Source organism: Aotus nancymaae, unplaced genomic scaffold (genome assembly GCF_030222135.1).
Source record: "Aotus nancymaae isolate 86718 unplaced genomic scaffold, 86718_ANA_hifiasm-v0.15.2.pri h1tg000062l, whole genome shotgun sequence".
Lineage (NCBI taxonomy): Eukaryota > Metazoa > Chordata > Mammalia > Primates > Aotidae > Aotus > Aotus nancymaae.
Genome location: NW_026988476.1, coordinates 20788965 through 20794823, shown reverse-complemented (window position 1 = coordinate 20794823; position 5859 = coordinate 20788965).

The following is a 5859-nucleotide window of genomic DNA, read 5'->3' as shown; positions in this document are numbered from 1 at the left end:
CCACCTCAAGATCCTTAACTTCTGATCACCCACAGTTCTGTTAACTAATTACATCTGAGATCATCAGGTCCCAACATGCAAGGCTACCCAAGCTCTAAATTCACAAGAGACTATTGTGGAAGCCCTGCACGTCAATTTATCTGGAGACATTAGGCCTGTAACTTCACTGTGAAATTAGCAGTGAAGCACATCAGTGAAATACAATATGAGAATGTTATTACTAACTGATTTGGAAATCTCAATAGAAGTTTTAGGAATTCAGAGGCTTCTGAGTAATACATGAATCATAAGAAAATAGATTTATTTTTATGCCTTTTATTTATGCTGCCTTTCCTCTTCCTTCTCTACTACTTGCAGGACAGTCCCTTCCTCCTGTTTCAATGGCTCAGTTTGTTTGTTTTCCCATATTCCATGTTTTCTAACATGAGACTTTATGTTCCTCAACTTTCTCAATTTCATTACTTCCACCTCGACTCCAACCACTGGGTAATTTGGTCACACCTGATAACTATTTAAAACTCTGAAATTCCCCTCTGACCACAACCTCCTGTTCATACCCTCCCATTTCCTCACTCTACTGAATCTGCTCTTTGTCTAATTGTTATTTCTAGTTCCTCAATCCTGATCAGCGTGAGGTAAACAGCATTGCCAGCCAAAGGCACAGGATCTTGATATTCAGTGTCCTGTTTAGGCCTGTCTTGACTAACTGTATAATTTTGGTTGTTCTTAAAGATACTGAGCTCTTTAAACTGAAATTTTTAAAGAAGCAGTAACATGGGAAAATGCATGACAAAGTCTGGTTTGTTTATTTATTTATTTAAAACAAAGGCTCACTCTGTCACCTAGTCTGGAGTGTAGTGACTTGATCACAGCTCACAACCTCCTGAGTAGTTGGGACTACAGACATGTTCCACCACACTTGGCTAATTTTTGCTTTTTTTTTTTTTTTTTTGGTAGACATGGAGGGTCTCACTATGTTGCCCAGGCTGGCCTTAAACTCCTGGACTCAAGGGATCCTCCTGCCTCAGCTTCCCCAAGTGCTGGGATTTCTGGCATGAGTCACTATGCGTGGCCTGGTTTCTTTAAAAACCCTATTTCTCACCATTGTTTAGGCTTTTCGATATTTAAATGTATTCAGTGATTCCACCTGTTCAATTACAGCTACTTCTCTAATCCTGAGTTTCAAATTTTGACTAATCTCTTGGTTTGTCAAAATCAAATCTGATCTCTTTGTTCACAAGCAGATCTTTAAATAAATGCCCAAAATGCTGTAATTCCCCAAATTTTCATGTTTCATTGCTTTTCTTTTTTCCTTGAATCCTGTACCTTTATCACCTTTGTAATTTGTTCCAAATTGTACAGATTTTTTAAATCTCATCTTTTCCTAGGTAGCTTCCTTTTAGAGTCCTCTAAAGTCCAATTTCACTCTGGATTGACTGGCTTCCAGGCTTGTTATACAGCCATGATACTGAGACAAAAATTACTTTCCTGAGTTAGATTTACTATTTCTTGAGTCCCTATTTTTCTGTTTTTGTTTTGTCCTGTGTGTGAGGTTATTCTCTCGTTTTTTAAGAACTTAGCTTCTAAAGTAACTTACTAGGATATATGAGAAGTATACTTTCTGAGTCCCTTTATTTCCAAAAATGTCTTTATTCTCTCATTTTTGATGGACATTTGGATTTTGAGTCACCTTTTTTGATGGATATAAAATTATAAATTAATTTTCCCTCATTTTTTTGAGGGCATTTGCTTCATAGTCTTTACTATTATTATTATTATTATACTTTAAGTTCTGGGGTACTTGTGCAGAACCTGCAGGTTTGCTACATAGTATACACGTGCCTTGGTGATTTGCTGCAACCATCAACCCGTCATCTACATTAGGTATTTCTCCTAATGTTATCACCCCCCAATCCCCCCACCCCCTGCTATCCCTCAAGTCCCACTGTGTGATGCTCCCCTCCCTGTGTCCATGTGTTCTCATTGTTCAACACCCACTTATGAGTGAGAACATGCCATGTTTAGTTTTCTATTCCTGTGTTAGTTTGCTGAGAATGATGGTTTCTAATTTCATCCATGTCCCTGCAAAGGACATGAACTCATCCTTTTTTATGGCTGCATAGTATTCCATGGTGTATATGTACCACATTTTCCTTATCCAGTCTATCATTGATGGGCATTTGGGTTGGTTCCAAGTCTTTGCCATTATAAATAGTGTCACGATAAACATGCTCCATAGTCTTATAGCAATCCTTGTTGCTGATGAAAAATCTGACATTAGAGTGATTCTCATTTCTTCATACTTGACTTTTGTTTTCACTGAAACCTTTTCAGGGTCTTCTCTTCATCCTTGATGTTCTGAAATTTCACAACACATTGAGACATGGATCTTTTTTCATTAATTTCGAGGAGCACTTGGGATACCCTGTCAATTGGGTAATTCTTCCGTCTCTGAAAAAATATCTTGTATTCATTTTGATGATGGCATCTTGTCACCAGACTCCTACTGATTTCAGTAGGAACGATACCATGTTTGAGAGGCCAAAGAAGAAATCAGAGCCAGCAAACAAGATATAGGGCTTATTGAGGGGGCTTATATACAGGGTAGTCCAGTGGCAGTGGGCTGGATAGGAGAACCACTGCCGTTTGTAAAAAGCATGCAGTTTATACAGCGTTTTCACTTAGCACCCTCCTCCTGATGATCTCCACCTGGTAACCTTCATTTAACCCAAAACAAAGGACCTCAATCCCCCTGGACAGCCTGTCTGCCACGGGATGGGCCCGGGATTAAGATGTTCCTCATAGATAAGGAATGAATTTCTTGGTTGGCTACTCCCAAATTCCTTAGTTTGGAATTACAAACATACATTCTTCTTAGATGACAGGGCCATTCTCAGGCTGTGTTTAAGTTATTGCTGTCAAGTGAGTCTGCCATACACCTCTCCATTTTCTCTGATATCTCTTTGGGAACTCACCTTTTCAGGATATTGGACCTCTTGCAGAAAGCCTGTTTCTCTTATGTGTTCCCTCAGATCTCCCATTTCAGTCTTTTTGTTCTGTTTTCTGGGAGATTTGCTCAACTTTACCTGCCTAACTTTGTTCTGAAAATTTTATTTTGGCAACCCCTATCTTTAATTTCCAAGAGCTCTTTATTGTTCTGATTTGTTTCTTTTTCATAGCTTCCTATTGTTTTATGAATGCAATATCTTCTTGCAAATATTTCTGTTGATAGTAATAAGCACTGTTGCTTATTCATTTATGCTCTGAATTACCTGTTTTCTTTGTTGTCTTTTTTTGTTGTTTGTTTATATTGCTATCTCTCATGTTGCAAGTTTTCCTAAAATTGCTGGTGATCCTTGATTGCATACTTATATTTTAAAATGACATATTTAAAAAAAGTAAACACAGTCAGGCATAGTGGCTCATGCCTATAATAATCCCAGCACTTGGGGAAGTTGAGGTGTGCGGATCACTTGACCCCAGCATTTTGGGACCAGCCTGGGCAACATGGTGAAATCTGGTCTCTACAAAAACTGAAAAATTAGCCAGGTGTGGTGGCATGCTCCTGTAGTCCCACTACTTCGCAGGCTGAGGTAGGACAGGAAGTCAAGGTCAAGACTGCAGTGAGCCATGATTGTGCCACTGCACTCCAGGATGGGTGACAGAGTGAGACCCTGTCTCAGAAAAACAAAACAAAAAAGTAAACACTTGTGAGTCCTATTTGAGGAATCAGGGTCTACTACCCAGAAGCCCTGCTCTATGAGATGAGTTATTTTGTTTGCAGGATATACAAATGTCAGAATGCCAAGATCTTTATTATAGGGTCATTTAATTTATCCAAAAAGAGAACCTGAAGCTCCCTTTTCAAGGAAATAGGTGCCTCACACCTGAAATTCTATGTATTGGGGGGGATGGATGTCTAACTTTCAATTAATGGCTCTTCTCAGCTCCACATTAGTTTCCTATCTTCCTTAATTAAACCAGGTACATGTGACCCCAAGCCTCGCCTAGGCCTCAGGCGGCATGTGCTTCCCTAAGTATCTTAGGCTGTGAATTAAAATACTTCGTCCATCCTGCTTCATTGTCTCTTGATCTCCTCCCCACCCCACTTCAACCCTATCACTTTTCATCTTCTAGACATTTATTAACATCTGATGGCCTATCTTGTGTTCTTATAATTATGAGTTTATTCCCTCTATATTATTTCCTTGTCAATTAACTGGGGTTCCAGGAGGGAGAGGAGATATATTTATGTGGCCAGTCTCCATGTGGAATGTGATATTTCCATTTTTTCCTTAATTCTTTACATTCTGGCTCTACTGAAAAAGTTCTGTTTAAACTTCTTTCTCGTAACCATTTCAAACAGATGTATTTTTCCCTCCCTCCTTTCTCATAAATCATGTTTGCTTTGCACCCTAAGATTAAACCTGTCTCAGAGAAAAGAGTCACCAGACCCTTCAACAAAGCAGACCACAAGATAAGGAGGAGATGATACAGAGACATTTTCTACAAGACATGAAATGGAAGTAGAGCATTTTTGGCAGGGAGAAGAAAGACTGAGAAAAGAGAACAGGTAGCAGCCTGGAGTAAGAACTGGTCATGTTAAAAGGCTAGTGAAAGCTGGGTACAGTAGTTTGTGCCTATAGTCCCAGCTATTGAGAGGCTGAGGTAGGAGGATCACGTAAGCCCAGGAGTTCGAGGCTATCCTGGGCAACATATTGAGACACCTGTCTCTAAAAAACAAAAAAGAAAAAAACGGTTGGGTGCAGTGACTCATGTCTGTAATCCCAACACTATGGGAGGCCGAGGTGGGTGGATCACCTGAGGTCAGAAGTTCAAGACCAGCCTGGCCTACATGATAAAACCCTGTCTCTAGTAAAAATACAAAAATTAGCTGGGAGTTGATGGCAGGTGCCTATAATCCTAGCTACTCGGGAGGCTGAGGCAGAAGAATTGCTTGAACCCAGGAGGCAGAGGTTGTAGTGAGTCAAGATCATGCCACTGTACTCCAGCCTGGGTAACAGAGCAAGACTCCCTTAAAAAAAAAAAAAAAATGGCTAGTGAAATCCCCAACAGCTGTTGAAGATAGAAGAGTGTGCTTTGTTTCAATTTCCATTTGGGTCTCTTGGAGATCATCTTTGCAGAGAGCCTCAGCATCAGCACGAAGTGGCCACAGCACATGAGAAATAGTGGTGTGGCTTATTTAGGGGCTGCAATATTGTTTGGCTCCTACGTTATGCGGAGGGAATGCAGTAGACACCCATAATGAGAGCCTTAGTCACTTTTTACTGAGTTAAAAAAGAAGTTTTTACTTTAGCCTGTTAGATATGGGGAAAAAAACAAAAGTGCTTTTTTGTACTCGCAAAATTTCTGACACCTGATGCGTGGGGCTATTCACGCACCAAGCAATCAATTCTACAGTGGACACCAGCCAGGTGTCTTCTAAATTCAATTTTAACACGATCTACCTGAAAAGATCCCATAGGTTGAGGGCTTAGTCCCACAAGATTGACCCCACTTCAGATGCCAGTTGCAAGCCCCACATTGTGACCTGTGCTTCTGACCCATCAGTTATAAATTGGGGTTCCCACAACTCCCTCCTTGAGTTTTATTAATTTGTTAGAGCAGCTTACAGAACTCAGGGAAATACTGTGTTTACCAGTTTACTAAAAAGGATAGAATAAAGGACACTCGTGAACAGTGAGCTGGAAGGGACACATAGGGCGAGGTATGGGAGAAGGGGCATAGAGCTTCCATGCCCTCCCTAGGAATGGTGCCTTCCAGGAACCTCAGTGTGTTTAGCCATCCAAAAACTCTCAAAACCCCTGCCCTTTGTAGTTTTCATGGATTCTCCATTAC